The following is a 15,407-nucleotide window of genomic DNA, read 5'->3' as shown; positions in this document are numbered from 1 at the left end:
GTTTTTAGCCTGAGGGTATATAGTCCAAATACTGTGTTTAAAAGTTAATTGGGTTAGTTCTTTTTCCTCCATTTCAGTGTGGTTATGGTATTCATTTGAATTATAGTTTATTTTTGTTTGTATTCAGTTTTAGAATTTCTCCTGCATCCTTGCTGATTTTATTTCTTCCTTCCTTTCTTTATCTTTTCTTTCTGTGTGACATATTAATGTGGTTCCAAAGTCAGGACTGTACACAAAGGCATATTCAGGATGTGTCATTCTCCCTCTCATCCTTCTATCCTCTTCACTCCTTCCCAATCATACCCTGCAGGTAACCAATCTCATTTGTGTCTAGTTTATCTTTCCTGTACTTCTCTTTGGTCAAATGAGCAGATAGATGCATGTTTTCTAATTTGCCCTTTTCTTTACACAAAAGGTAGCATATACAGATGTTCTTTTGCACTTTACTTTTTTCACTTAATGATATATCGTAGAAATCACTCCCAATCAATTCATAGAGACTGTCTTCATTTTTGTGTGTGTGTGTGTGAGGAAGATCAGCCCTGAGCTAACGTCCATGCCAATCCTCCTCCTTTTGCTGAGGAAGATTGGCCCTGGGCTAGCATCTGTGTCCATCTTCCTCCACTTTATATGGGATGCCGACACAGCATGGCCCGACAAGTGGTGCTTTGGTGTGCGCCCAGGATCAATCCCGGGCCGCCAGCAGCGGAGCGTGCACACTTAACTGCTAGGCTATGAGGCTGGCCCCCCTTCTCCATTTTTTACAGCTGCATAGTACCCTGTCATGTGAATGTAGCACAGTTTATTCCATCATTCTGCTCTGTGTGTGTGCATTTAGGTTGCTTCCAATATTTTCTATTGTTGGCAGTGTATTTTGAGAGAAAATTCTCAGAGGTGGAATTGCTGGGTCAAAAGGTGAAAGCACATGTAGTTTTGTTAGCTAGACAAATTCCCCCTGTAAGGGTTGTAATGATTTGTATAGTCATCGGTGATCTGTAAGAGGCCTATTTTCCTACAGTCACACCAGCACAGCGTGTTGTTATGTTTCTTAATTTTTGCCAATCCAAGATGAGAAATGGTATCTCAATGTAGTTTTAATTTGCATTTCTCTTACCATGAGTAGATTGAGCATATTTTTATACATTTAAGGGATCATTTTTATATCTTTTTCTGTGAATTGTCTGTTCATGTTTTTGCCCATTTTTCTTTTGTGGTTTTTAAGTGTTTTCCTCTCATTTTAAATAGTTGTTTATATATTAGGTATATTAACACTATATCTGTGATATACGTTGAAATAATTTTCCAAGGTTGTTAGTTGCCTTTTGACTTCATGTATACGGATAAGTCTTTTCACATAATTTAATTGATCATTATTTTCTTCTATTGCATTTGGGTTTTGAGTCATAGTTAAAAAATTTCTCAGGGCTGGCCCTGTGGCGCAAGCTGTTAAGTGCATGCGCTCTGCTGTGGCGGCCAGAGGTTCGCCGGTTTGGATCCTGGGCGTGCACCGACGCACTGCTTGTCAAGCCATGCTGTGGCGGTGTCCCATATAAAGTGGAGAAAGATGGGCACAGATGTTAGCCCAGGGCCAGTCTTCCTCAGCAAAAAAAAGGAAAGAAAAAAAAAAGCTTTTCTCTACATCTAGCTTAAAGAGGAATCTACTCATGTTTTATTTGAGTACTTGTAGGGTCTTATTTTTTCCATTTAGATAGCTGATCCACTTGGAGTTTATTCTTGTTCATGGTATGACCTATGAAGGATCTACTTTTATCTTTTTAATTTATTGTTAGTTTTTTACAAGTGTGCAGCCTGGGTCCTTGGGGACACCTGTAACCTGCTTACTCAGGCCGGTCCTGCATCCGAGTCCAGAGCGGCAGCGTTTGGCAGGGGTGCTCCCACAGTCTGTGGAGTGGGAAGCTGTGTAACTGCTTCCTTGTCTCATTAAAGATTATGTCCCTTCTGCCTCATTTTTGTATTATTCTTGTTTTTATTAGGTCTTAAGTATAGGAGATACAGTAAAGATTGTCTTTACTCTGCCATCTTTAACTGGAAGTCTGTTAAATATATTTTAAATAGGATAATTTAGCTCTATAAAAATAATTAAAAGTATAATTTGAATTTTTTATGAAAACTAGAGGCCAGTTGGCTGGGGAGTGGGGAACAATGCCTCCTGAGATTAACAGGGAGAGAGTTAAGTACAAATGAGAGAGTTAGAGTGTGGTAAGGCAGCTAAATTTGTAGTAAAAGACAGGCTTCAGGGATCCCAAAGCCTGTGGAAGAATGGAAAATTCCAGGTTTCCTCCTACAGTCTTCCAACTGGTTGAGTTAGATTGTGCTATTCTTCTCGAATTTGAAGTAAAACCAGATGGTGGAGATAGTAAATAGTCACTGAATAAAATATCTGTATTTTCCTAAATTATGCTCTAAAAATTTCCAAAGGTAAACTATCCTAATATTAGTAATATTATATTAGCTAATAGACTGACCATTTTAATAAATCCTTCTCTTTTAACAGAAATAACACAATTGGGTGGAAAAGCAGACTAACTTTTGTTTATTTTTTGCATGTTAACTTTTTATTCAGAAAGTTTGACCACTGGGACCATGTCTCTAGCTTAAGTGCCATTATTTATCTGCTGGAAGTCACCCAAATTTCAGGCATGAAACTAGAAAGAAATAAATAGCTTCTGTATGTAAACTTTGTCAAACCCAATCTATAGCATGTCGGGTATTAGTCACTGAGTCCTAACCTCTAACACCTTACTGAGCTTACGCTGTCAGATCAGATGTGCTGGGGCATCAGGTCACTTGGGAGTTGGCACGTGTGGGGGTAGGAAGGACAAGACATACTGGACACAAGCAACTCCTTCCTTATGATTTTGCCCGACGTGGGCCTTCTCCCGATGTCCAAAGAGATCGTTATTTCTAACTCCTGTAGCACCAAAGAACCGACCAGCCATCTCCTTCCTGGGAGAGGGGTCGCCATGAACACACAGGTCAGAAGGGCGGTGACCTTGACTTGTCATTCTGCCCTGACCCTTCAGCAAAAGGAAGAAGCAGGTCGGGGAGAAAGTGTGGAGGAAAAGATCAAGTGTTTCACTTTTATTTTCAAGTTCAAGCTGTTTTAGGGTCATCCTCCAACCTTCGCAGAGTCTTCCCATAAGGCAGAGAGGGCCTGAATTAGATGAGCGACTGCAGTTTCCAGACAAGGAAGCGGAGCATACCGCTGCTTGGTGACCGGTCCCGTCCCCCCGCCCACCATGACCTCATGGACCAGGTGTCCCCTGAGCTCTCTCTTCACTGCTCACTCGGCAGACGCCTATTGCCTCCTCTGTGTGTGTGGCATTGACCTAACTGCCATAATCCTGTGAGAACAGTTTAGGGGATTTTTGCAGTGTTTCTGTATTAGTCAGCTAGGGCTGCCATAAAAAAATACCACAGACTGGGCAGCTTACATAACAGATGTTTCTTTTCTCTCTGTTCTGGAGGCTGGAAGTCCAAGATCAAGGTGCCATCGGGGTTGGTTTCTGGTGATTCCTCTCTTCCTGGCTTGCAGACAGCCGCTTTCTCGTTGTGTGTTGAGAATTACAGAGAGATCTCTGGTGTCTCTTCCTCTTCTTAAAAGGACACAAGTCCTAACAGATTAGGGCCCTACCTTTATGACCTCATTTAACCTTAATAACCTCCCTAAAGGCCCTAAAGACCCTCTCTTCAAATAGGGTCACATTGGGGGTTAGGGCTTCAATGTATGAATTTTAGAGGGCACACAACTCGGTCCATAACAGTTTCCTTCTGGAATTTCTTTTGGTGAGGAAGATCAGCCCTGAGCTAACATCCATGCCAATCCTCCTCTTTTTGCTGAGGAAGACTGGCCCTGAGCTAACATCCATGCCGATCTTCCTCCACTTTACGTGGGATGCCGCCACAGCATGGCCTGACAAGTGGTGCATCGGTGCACGCCCGGGATCCGAACCCGGGTCACCAGCAGCAGAGCGCGTGCACTTAACTGCTACACCACGGGGTCGGCCCCTCCTTCTGGAATTTTAAGATTTTAAAATAGGCTTTGAATCACAAATATTTTTAGTCCAAGTGAGATTTTACCTTGGCTTACACATCCACCCCCCCTGAAGTCTGTGGGACGACCGGGGCACACTGGATTAAGTACCCTTATGTTCCCAAACACACGAAGTGTAAATCAGTGAGGTGGGTCCACACAGGATTCACACCTCTAGGGCCACTCATAAGCTTGTAGGGTGGGGAGTCATTGAAACAGTCCTGTCAGAACTCACACTCCTAGCAGGGGGCCTTGCACATAGTAGGCGCTCTGTCCAAACGGGCTGAATGAATGAACAAACAAATCAGTGAGCGAATGAAGATGACTTTTGATGAGTACAGTAAATGCCAATATATAGGGTTTTAATAAAAAGAGACTTGCTGTCTCCCTTCTGTCCGACATTCACGTAATTTTGAGTTTGAACCTGAATATCTTATTTTTCAGCTCTGGGTTTATTTTACTTCATGGGCTTTAGGAAGGGCAGAGCTCCCTCCAGGTCCCTGTGAAGTGAGCCTTGGACAAACTGCAGAGGTGTGAAAGCACCTGTCTAAGAAGATCTGTAAGACGCCTCCTGTCGGTCTTTAATCCGGCTCCTCCAGGGTGTGCGGCACTGGCAGTTCACAAAGGTTCAGTCAAACGCAGACAAGTGGGAATGGATTTCCTCTGGATGCAGGTGGCTAGCAGGTGAGTTTCTTTCTTTTGGCTTTGCAGTGCTCACAAACTTATTTTGAGTTCTATCTGAGATGGCTGGGACTCCAAAGGATCAGACTAAAGCTGTTTGATAATCGAGGAGAAGGTTATTTTAAAAATCTGTTTAAGGATTCTGCCAGCTTTACTTGAAACTACATATCAGCTGCACTATGTAAGAAAAATGTTCAGCCTAGGTCTATTTCACAACGACTTATGCTAATGACAAAATATTTCATAATTTTTCTAGCTATTTGGAATAAATTAAGCAAATTAAGTCTACCCTGCAAAACTTGAATTGGAATAAAGCTATTAGAATACGATTCCTACTCTAGCAAAACTATATAATTAAATGTAGAAGACTTAATAAATATTTGATAAACGCAATTCAACTTATATCCACTGAGTGCCTACTATGTATGTACAAGGCATAATGCTCAGTGCTGCGAGGTTTACGAGATAAGAATAAAACAGTTTATCAAGGAGACTTGGCTTCTTAAGCATTTTATGTCATAATAATGTAAAAATATTTAGGATTTTTAAAAAAATCATGCATTGTATCTGTAAAGACTCAGCTTCCCCCATATACAATTTTAATCCTACTGTACCTCAGAGGAGTTCCGTGGAAATGAACAATTAAAAAAAGTTCTGACCTTAAGAATAGCTTGTAAAATGTTCGTGGAGCTTAAATAATGCTGTTTAAAAACATTAAATTAAACGGGGTGTTCTAGCTGAGAGCCAAAACAAAGCAACGAAATTCATTTACGGGCTTCTCCGCCAGGGGTACACATACTCACTGCCATTTGCTGATCTAATTCTCTCTTCGGCTTGAAATGTTTCCCCTAAGCTCACATGGAGAAACCCACCACGAGAGACAAGAGTTCTCTCGCCTGTGGAACTCAATCTGGATTTGAGAGCAGATGGATAACACTACTTCTTCCCAAAAAGGCCCTTATTACTGATAGGATTCTTTTTTTCTCCTCTCTTCCTGCGCTCACCAGAAGGCTCTATAGAAAGTCTCCATAATTTGCTCCTTTGTGTTTCTCATTAGGGCCTGAGAGGAACCCTATTGAGCCTCCCTGACATTATCTTGGTCCACCTGATGCCTGGGTGTTTTGAAATGTCATATTGTTTGAGGGATAATACCAGCCCTGATTATGTCAGTCACAGAGCTGGGCACAGAATAGGGAAGTGAAAAGGGACAACAAGAAAGAAAATCAAGGTCGTTCACACACGTTGAAGAAATGGGGCCCTTCCTACTCTCCAGGACGTCTGGGAGCCAAACTGGTGTTAGCAATGCGGTCTCAGGTGACCTCAATGCACACAACTGGAACGGGCTTCTCGGCCCCAGCCAGAAGTGAGTTGGAGCCCCTTCCCCACGAAGCGGGGGAATCAGGGGCAATAAAACCTGGTAACTATGACAACCACAGACAGCAAGACAGAGCGGTGAGCTGGACCCGTCAAGGTCGACTCTAGCAGAGTCGAGGCTGGTCTGCACTCAGCGGAATGGGTTCCATGGCTTTGCCCAGTTTGAAGACCACAGGCAGCTCCCCGTTGCCCCATGTAGGTCACTGTGCAACTGCAGGAGCTGCCGGACAGCCTGGGCACTTGTTTCTGTGGGTTGCTGATGTTTCCTTCCCACAGCGGGCATGCCAACTGCTGCACACAGTTCGTGAATGAGAGCAGAATACCGCACCACCTCCACCTTCCCAGCCAGCACTCACCACCGCCTCACCCTCCTTGGCACTGTGGAGTGGGTGGTACTGGGCAAGGCCAGCCAAGTGTCTATGACCCCAGGACACTAAGAATGTGCAGGCCAGTACCCACTCCTGCTCCCTCATTGACTCTGCCCCCTAGGTCTCTCATATCCTTGGTTCAGGGGTTCCAGGGGGAAATAAACACAATTGACATGGCTCTCAGAGATAATTTAATCCCAAATTTGCAACTCAAAATCCTAGAGGGACCAAGCAAGTACATAAATGTCTAAATCAGGTTTGTTTAAGACAATAAGGAGTTGTGGGGCCAGTGTCTGGACTGGCCATCTTGAAGGAATTCAAATTTAACACAACCCCTCTCCCCCAGAAAACCAAATCAAAACAGATCAAAAGATGTAACCTAAACAAAACCCATCTGTGGGCTTCAAATGTCCCTCAGGCCACCAATATGCAATTCCTGATCTGGTTTACACCCTCATTTTTACAGATGGTGAGACCAAGTCCCAGGGGGAAAAGTTACTTGTTTCTGGGGCAGGACTAGAACCCCAGTTACCTAAATTTCCATCCATGGCTGGCAACCTCACAAAGCCTGTCTCATTATTTACTGGGGGAAGGCAATGGATGTTGCTAGACTTCTAAGTCCCAAAACTTCAGATGTGTTGATGCCAAGCCCCTTCTTACCAAGGCTGCCTGGAAAAGGCTGAGTTGTCCATTATGGGACGGGAGCAGATACAGGTTGGGGGGCCTCTGTGGCTCAGTTTCTACATCCGTAACCCAGAGATAAAGATTCCCAATTTGTCTACTTTATGCCATGACAGGTTACTGCACCTCTCAGCTTCCTCATCCTTGGCATTGGGGTTCTCAAGATGAGGCTGTTGTGAAGATGGAATGAGCTGACTGTGGAAAGCCCTGAGAACAGCACCTGATGCAGGTAAGCACTCATTAAGTATCAATTACCATTGTGGTGTTGTTATATGGTGTTATTATTTGATGTGGTCTAAAATACCATTGGTAAAATTAAAGTATTAGCCAGAAGCCTAACTAATTGGAAATGACTCAAAACACACTTAGTATGTGAGTCAACCAGGATACCAAAGAAAACTACAAGGAGAGAAATTACACGGCCCAGCCAGGAAAACAGATTAATGAAAACCAGGCAGTAATGCCATCCAGAGTAAACCTGTCACCAGCCAGGAAAACAAGAATTAAGCAAATTTGTTCTCAGGAAAGATATGGCAGGGAGCTTTCTCTGACAATGAAAAATTGAACAATCTGCTTAGTAAGATCTTCTGGGAAAGAAAGTTTCCTTGAGTAAATACTTCGTACTCAAAATGGTCATGAGCCACAAAAGGCATTTTTCCTCCAGTGAGCCGAGATAGGAAGTTTCTGGTAAATTGAAAACTTGGAGCAAATTCATCATAAGCTATTAAAAGGAGCACACTTAGACATCTGAAGTAGACATCTGAAGCTCTTTGTCATGGGTTGGGTTTCTGCGCGCAGCAAGTCTACTGGGGAGTGTGCACTTCCAGGCCTTTTGTGCCACATGTGCCACAGCAGTCTGGACATTTGTACTTCACTTGGTGTGTGCCACTTCTTTCTCCAAGCTTCCAAGATCCATCCTTGTAGCGTGTTGGCACCTTCTCCAGAGGTCCTTGCGAGGGGGTCAAATGCAGTGTATGTATATAGAAGGGCTTCCACATCAACAAACTCTCCCTCGTCCAACCCTAGGCCCCCTCCCCTTGGTCCAGCACCCCTGGGATCCAGTCCCATATGCACTCTCCTCCTGGGGACAGACACCATCATCCCTTAGCAGGCTCCACACGTCCCCAGCTGGGCTGTGTTATGACTTGACCCTGGATACTGGTCTGGTGCCAGGAGGAGAGGCAGGGGCACATCCTGAGGGGGGTACACATTGCCTTGGAAAGCTGAGCCTTCTACATGGTCTTCCAGCTAGCCTCTAACTGGAGTGGGGGACTACCGCTGCAGGGGTAGGGAGTTTCAGGGGATCTGGGGCTTCAAGGTTTTTCAAGATGACCCATCTCAATCCTCAGGGTCCTACTCCTTCCCAACTCAGGTCCAGAGCTGACACAGCAGATTTACTGGGGCTGAGAACTCAATCCTCTCTGGAGGATTGGGGCTACTCCCATGAAGTCTTAGGCCTGACTTTTCCTGCCTTCTGGATGCAGGAGATAAGAGTCTCTTTACATGCTATCCAGAAGGCCCTCTGAATTTCACACTTTGCTTCTTATAGTCTTTCTCCAAGGCATCAAGGGCGCTCATTAAAAAGCATTCCATTTCACTGTGATCATTCATTTCATTACAATATTATTTCAGGCCCTTAACATCTCAAAAGCCAGAGATATTGGCCCTGCCAGGACACCCTCCAATCCCTGCCCAGCTCGCCACTCATGAAGGTTGGCAGATGCACCACTACAGCACACCAGGGCCATCAGAGCTCCACCTACCACTGATACAGCCTCAGGCCAGCTGACCAGTGGGTGACTGAGGGCCAAAGTCCCACTTCAGAGTCTTCTTTCCTCGACCACTCCTGATCCCAACTGTCTTAGATCCAGTTTCCCAGGAAACAGGCTCTGAGACTCTGAGAAGCAGGCAGGAAGTTTACTGGGGAGCCCTAGAGTCCATGGCTGTGGGGAGCAAAGGATGAAGAGCTGAACTGTGATGTGGCGGCACCCAAGGCCTCAGCAATTCCACAGGAGCGCTGGAGACGGGCTGGCCCTTCAGAGCCATCCTGCCTTGAGACTGCCCTGTCAACCAGTCCTGGGATATGGCTGCCCTGGGGAGCAGCGTGACTTTGGGTGAGGTGGCTCTCTTCAGCTGAGGACAGTTCCCAGAGAGGGACTCAACTGAGAGCTGAGGACAGCCACCTCCCCAAGTTGCTGAGGGACAAGAGCCTGGGCCCTGGGGGGCCCAAAAGGTGTACACACAGGAGATGCACACACGCACCCCCTTCATTTGTTAATGCAGACAGCTCCTCATCACCTCCCTCTACCCTGGGCCCCTCCATGATGCAACCAGTGACATTTCCAAATGCAATCTGATCACTCGATCACTGTCCTGCCTAAAACCCTTTCATGGACTCCCAGTGCCCTCAGAATAAAGCCTAGTTGCCTTAACATGCCTCATAAAATTTTGTACGATCTGACCTCTGCTCATCTTTGCAGCCTTAGTTTTTGACACTTCTCTTGAACGTTCTACTTCTGACCTTAGGAAGGTCTCTTTATTTCCTGGCCTCACCAGGCCTGTGCATGAGTGCATGTGTGTGTGCGGTAGGAGGAGGCCTGTCTAAAATACTCTGTCTGCCTCACCTCCTCCCTCCCCACAGCCACTCCCTTAAGCCTCTCTGACCTGCTAACCCTCCCTCGTCCTTCACTCTCCACTTCTCACTTTCTCTTAGTCTTCCGTGATCCCTCAGTGCGAGCTGGGTGTTCCTCCCTGGGCTTCTCATACTTCCTGTGCTTCTCCTGCAGCCATACTGTTCACACTGTGTTTTAATTGTTTGCTGTGCAGTTTCCTGGGAGGACAACGACCAAAGCTGTCTTATTCATTGTTGTATTTCTAGCTCCTCGCCGGTGCCCAGCTCTAGTCTCCTAAATGTGAATGAGTGAGTATATAGCAGGCAGTGGAGCATTTAACAGAAAGAAAAGACAGATATAAACTACTGAAGGTAATTACACTTTTGGTCAAACGGGCATAGAGAGAGAGGAAACTAGCTTTCAGTGCAGATTCTTTCTGGGCATGAGGGACAGTGGTATCTATCAGGCACGAGAGGAAGGTGAGCTCACCTGGCAGAAATGGGATTCAACACTGACCTTTACAGAAGTGCTCTGTGCTCTTCCGGATGCAGGAGCCCAGGGGAAAGGCCAGAGATCTGGGAGGAATCTCAAAGAAGGCCAATGAAATTGTCAGGGGGTTGAAGTGATTCCTGCAGAGAGACAGACTGAACAAGTCAGGACCCTGGCTTAGAAGGTTTGGGCCAAATGGCACAGGGTGGAAGTCTCCGAAATAATGCAGAATGTGAGCACAGACGATGCGTGGAGGCTGAAACACTGGAATTAGAGGTATCCCGAGGCCTAGGGGACATGGACATAAGATCATGAGAAAATACTTCACACGGCAGGAAGCAGATACGTAGACTCCACTTCCACAAAGTAACAGAGGCAAAAATGGGCACAGCTATCCCTGGATAGTCACATCACCACCTCGCCTCTCCACCAATGTGGGGGCCACTGAACAGAGGGATCACCCCTCTCTGCCTGGTGTCGCTCCTTGTAATAGCCCCACACAGCCTGGGTTGCAGCCAGAGCGGGCATCTAATTGGTGTTTGCTAACGGGTCCTTCAGTTACTGAAAGGACATAAATAATTTAGCAAAGTACCTTGGCCTTTAGTAGAAAGAGAAAGAAACTCAAAGTGGAGTCTTTGAGAGCACTGACCCCCTTTTGAATGTAGCATAACCTCTCTGGATGGCCATCTCCTGTTTTACAGAATAAAAACTTCTTCCTCTGTGCCCCAGATTCCTCCCCTGTAAAAGTGGATTGTTATAAGGAGCAAATAACTTAATGTATGTAAAGTGCTTAGAACTGTACCTAGCACACAGTCAGTGCTTAATAAATATTTGCTCTTATTATTATTGTAGAAGCAGCAGCATGGCACCATGGAAAAAATATGTCATTTCTAGTCAAGAAATGTGGCCTCAAATGCCGGCTCCAAAACTTACTCATTACGCGATCCTGGCCAGCCATTTACCTCTCTGGCTCCTTCATCTGTAAGAAAGAAAATGGTAATACCCACACAGGGTTGTTATGGGTACCGAATGACAAAGCAAGTGAGAAAACTCTGATATGTTTTAAAGTGCTATCTGGGAGTTAGAAGAGCTGTGTGTGTGTGTGTGTGTGTGTGTGTGTTCCTTTCAGCAGTTTATGTTTCGTGTCTGTGTCTTTTAAGAATAATCACTTGAGACTGGGAGTGACGCCTGGTGGGTGTTCTCTGAGAGGCGAATGAGCGGGGTGGTAGAGATGCCACACCCACACACAGACCCCAGGAGGCGGCCCTTCCACCTCCCTCTGCGGAGCAAGGGTGTGGAAATCTATTAGAAGAGAAGGGATAGCACATCTCCAGTCTATCGCCATTCCCAGCCTCTCAGGCCCTGACCGAGTGCCATCCAAGGACAACAGCTATGCCCTGCCAGACCCTCTCAGCATGTGCCTCTGGTCTGGCTGAGGTGGAATCTTCTTCTTCTGCCAGCGTGCCAGAGGCTAAGCTGGTAGAACACCACACGCTTCAACGTGCTCCCTCCTATTTGGGGTGTTTTCTTACCTCTCGACAGATGTTTGTGTCTGAATTGCTTCCACAACATCAGCCAGGGACTCTGCTTCAGATGTTTTCTGTGTTGCAATGCAATAAAACAAACCCAAAGTCACGAGTTGCCATGAATGTATAGGCTCCCCTTCTAAACCCTCGCTTCCCCTCTGCCCCTCTCTTACATATATCCCTGGTATAGACAATCACACCATCACACTGGGAACTTGAATCTGTTCCAGACACCCTGAGTATGATGTTAACAATGAGAAGTAGATAAGAGAGGAGAAGGCTTTCAAACCTCGAAGCTGTGTTTCAGAGAGAGTTACAGATGGAGATATATAAGTATTAGGCCTTTTCCCAAAAGAACATGAGTAGAATGAAAAATCTATCTCAGTAGGATAAAGAAAAATAAGAAATAGGTTTTTTTTTTTTTTTTGACAGAGTATTGGTATAATAAAGGGCAAACTGAACTCTGAACATGTAAAAGTCTCACATTTATGAGACACCAAATTGGTCAACGATATCACCCTGTCAGACCTCTTCATTTTTATTGCTACCATTAGTACTACCAGTACTAGTACTAGTATTACTACTACTAGTACTACTAATAATAATTAGTGAGTGCTGCTGTGTACCAGGTACCATGCCCTCCACCTAACAAACAGATAAGATTTCATCTAATCCTCACGACGACCCAATGAGAAGCTGTTCTTAGTTCCAGCTTACGGGAGAGGAAATGAAATCTCAGTGGTGAGGTGACCGGCCCCACGTTACAAGAATGGTAGCGATGCAGCCAGAATTTGAACACAAGTTGTTTAATCGGAAGCCCGGATTCTTAAGCTTTACGCAATGCCTCTGCTGGCTGTGGGCTCTCTTCTTCAGGATCATGTTCACAATTTAACAGTTATTTTTCACATTAGGAGAAACACCGGATTCATGAAGACAGAAAACAACAGAACCCCCTGAGGAGTGGAGGTGAGGCCACTGGCTGGGCTCCCCCGCTGGCAGACCGCCAGCTGCGGCACACCAGCTTCAACGTGAGCGTAATTTATGCTTTTGCTGTAACAAATGAGATGGATAGTGTCATGGACTTTAAGAATAAAGTTTGTGTGTTCCTCATTCACTTGGGCATTAGCCACTGGATTTCAACCATTCTTTAGTCTAGCCTTATACTAGATAGAATTCTAGGCTGATGATAATTTTTTCCTGAGAATTTTGAATGCTCCACTGCCTTGTAGAGTTAAGTGTTACTCCTGAGAAGTACAATGCTATTCTAAACCCTGATTCTTCATATGTGAATTGTGTATTTTCTCGGGAGTTATGCTTTTAGGAATTTCTCTGTCTCCAGTGTTCTGAAATTACATGATTATGTGCCTCAGTGCAGGTCTATTTTTGCACTTGAGATATAATCTACATACTATAAAATTTACCCATTTAAAGTATACAGTTCAATGGTTTTTAGTATTTTTACAGAGATGTGCAACCATCACCATAATCTGATTTCAGAATATTTCCATCACCTCCAAAACAAACCTTGTGCCCATTTGCAATCATTCCCCATTCTCCCCGACCAGCCCTAAGCAACCACCAATCTACTTTGGGGGCCATTCTTTTGAATTATTACTTTAATAATCGTCCCTCTATTTGCTTTGTTCCCTCTTTCTGGAATATCTATTATTCAGTTGTCGGGTCCCCTGGACCGATGCTTTAGTTTTCTTATCTTTTCTCTCTCATCTCCATCTTTCTCTCTTTCTCTGTTCTGTTTAAGGGATATTTCCTAAACTTAACTTCCAAACCTTTTATTGAAAATTTTATTTCTGTCACAATATTTTTAAATTGCAAGAGCTATTTTTGTTCTCTGAAAGTTCTTTTTGTAACCTCCTGTTCTTTCTTCATGGATGGAATGCCTTCTTTTATCTCTCTGAAGATATAATTTACAGCTTTTTTGAAGTTTTCTTCTGCTTCCTGCATTATTTCTTTCCTCTGAGTTCTTTTCTTCTGTTTGTTCTGGTCTCTGACTTGCATATTAGAGCTTCCTCAAACATTTCATGAGCGTCGACTCAGACCTAGGAGCGGAGCACCCAGAGTGCTTGCGTGTGTGGCTGTACCTTGTTGCCCATGACCTGCATCACTGTAAGGAGTGGTTCTCACCTCTGGCTGTACGTTTGCATCACCCAGGGGCCTTTAAAACCAATAGAAATGGCAGCACACCCTCCCCCCTCCACCAGCATCTGATTTAATTGGTTGGTTGGAACCCTGTCATTCACATTTTTAAAAGCTCTCCAGATGATTCCATCATACAGGGGGGAGACTCTCTGCTGGGGGGACTGACCCTTTCATTGGTGGGGGGTCCTCAACTACCAATATACAGGATATGTTTTTCCTTCAGGTTTATCAGACCCCTCCGAGAAGAATCTTTGGATCCCCACCTTAGGGGTAGGCATCTGGCTGCTAACATTCTGGGACCCTACTGGGAGAAGGGGCTGAGGGTCTTCTCATTCAGTATGTAGGTACATAGGTGCTCACGCATTCTTGTTTTCTGTAGAATGGTTGCATGCTTTACTGTGCCCTGTGTGCCCATGTCTAGAATCAGAGAGTAAATCTCTAGTCTAGTGCTTCCCATTGTGTAGTGTCCAGCATCAGTGTCAGCATCACCTAGAAATTTGTTGGAAATGCAAATTCCCAGGCCCCCTCTTGGACCTGCTGCATCAGAACTCTCGGGGTGGGGCCCAGCAATCTGTGTTTGAACAAGCCCTCCAGCAAACTCTGATGCCTGCTCACATTTGAGAACTACTCATCTGGTCTTCTGTTGGGGAGGAGGGAGAACAAATCACCTGGTTGTTCAGATGGGGAGGGGGATCTGAGGATTCAGGAGCTTCTGGTGCAGACTCTCAGCCAATCTTCCAGCTTCCAGTGTCACCTGCGTACCCACTTTTAGAAGTACACGTGCCCCCAATTCCGCTTCCTGAGATTTTGGATTGGAAAGTAGTGGTGTGGGGCCTTTCTCCTAAGTCCAGTTTCCATTTCTCTGGCTTCCTAAGACAGTTTCAGCTCCAAGATTTTATTGTCCTCTTCTCCTTTCCTGTTCTCATTGTCCTCACAGCTCATGTCCTTTTTAGTCCCTCTGCTGCCATTTTAAGTGAGGTTTCAGGAGGGTATTTAATCCACCAGGTTTTACCGAAGTCTCATGACATAGGTGAAGTGAATAAAGCACACGGCAGGAAAAAAATACAAAAATATCTATCTTCTGTATATAACAAAGGAAGAAAGAACAAACCCATGATAGATGAGTGCATACATTTGTATGTGCTTGTACATGTGTTTTAATACACAGTATAAAGGGATGTACTCCTCACTGTTTACACTACTTACATCAGGGGAGTTGTGTTAGAGAGGAGGGGGAAGGGGAACATTATTATTTTAAAATTTATTTACCCCTGAATTATTTGAATTATTACAAAGAGCAAGTATTACTTGTGAACCTTAAAAATATTGAAAATATATTTGCTTTGCACAAACTGACATTTTTTAATCACACAGTAACCTGTGTGACCCATCCAGGGGTTGGCAGCCCTGGGGTTTCAGAGAAGAAGTAGCTCATCTATTAGCTCACAGAAATGTCATTTCAGAT

This window comes from Diceros bicornis, chromosome 26, assembly GCF_020826845.1.
Source record: "Diceros bicornis minor isolate mBicDic1 chromosome 26, mDicBic1.mat.cur, whole genome shotgun sequence".
Classification (NCBI taxonomy): domain Eukaryota; kingdom Metazoa; phylum Chordata; class Mammalia; order Perissodactyla; family Rhinocerotidae; genus Diceros; species Diceros bicornis.
Note: the sequence above shows the minus strand (reverse complement) of the source record.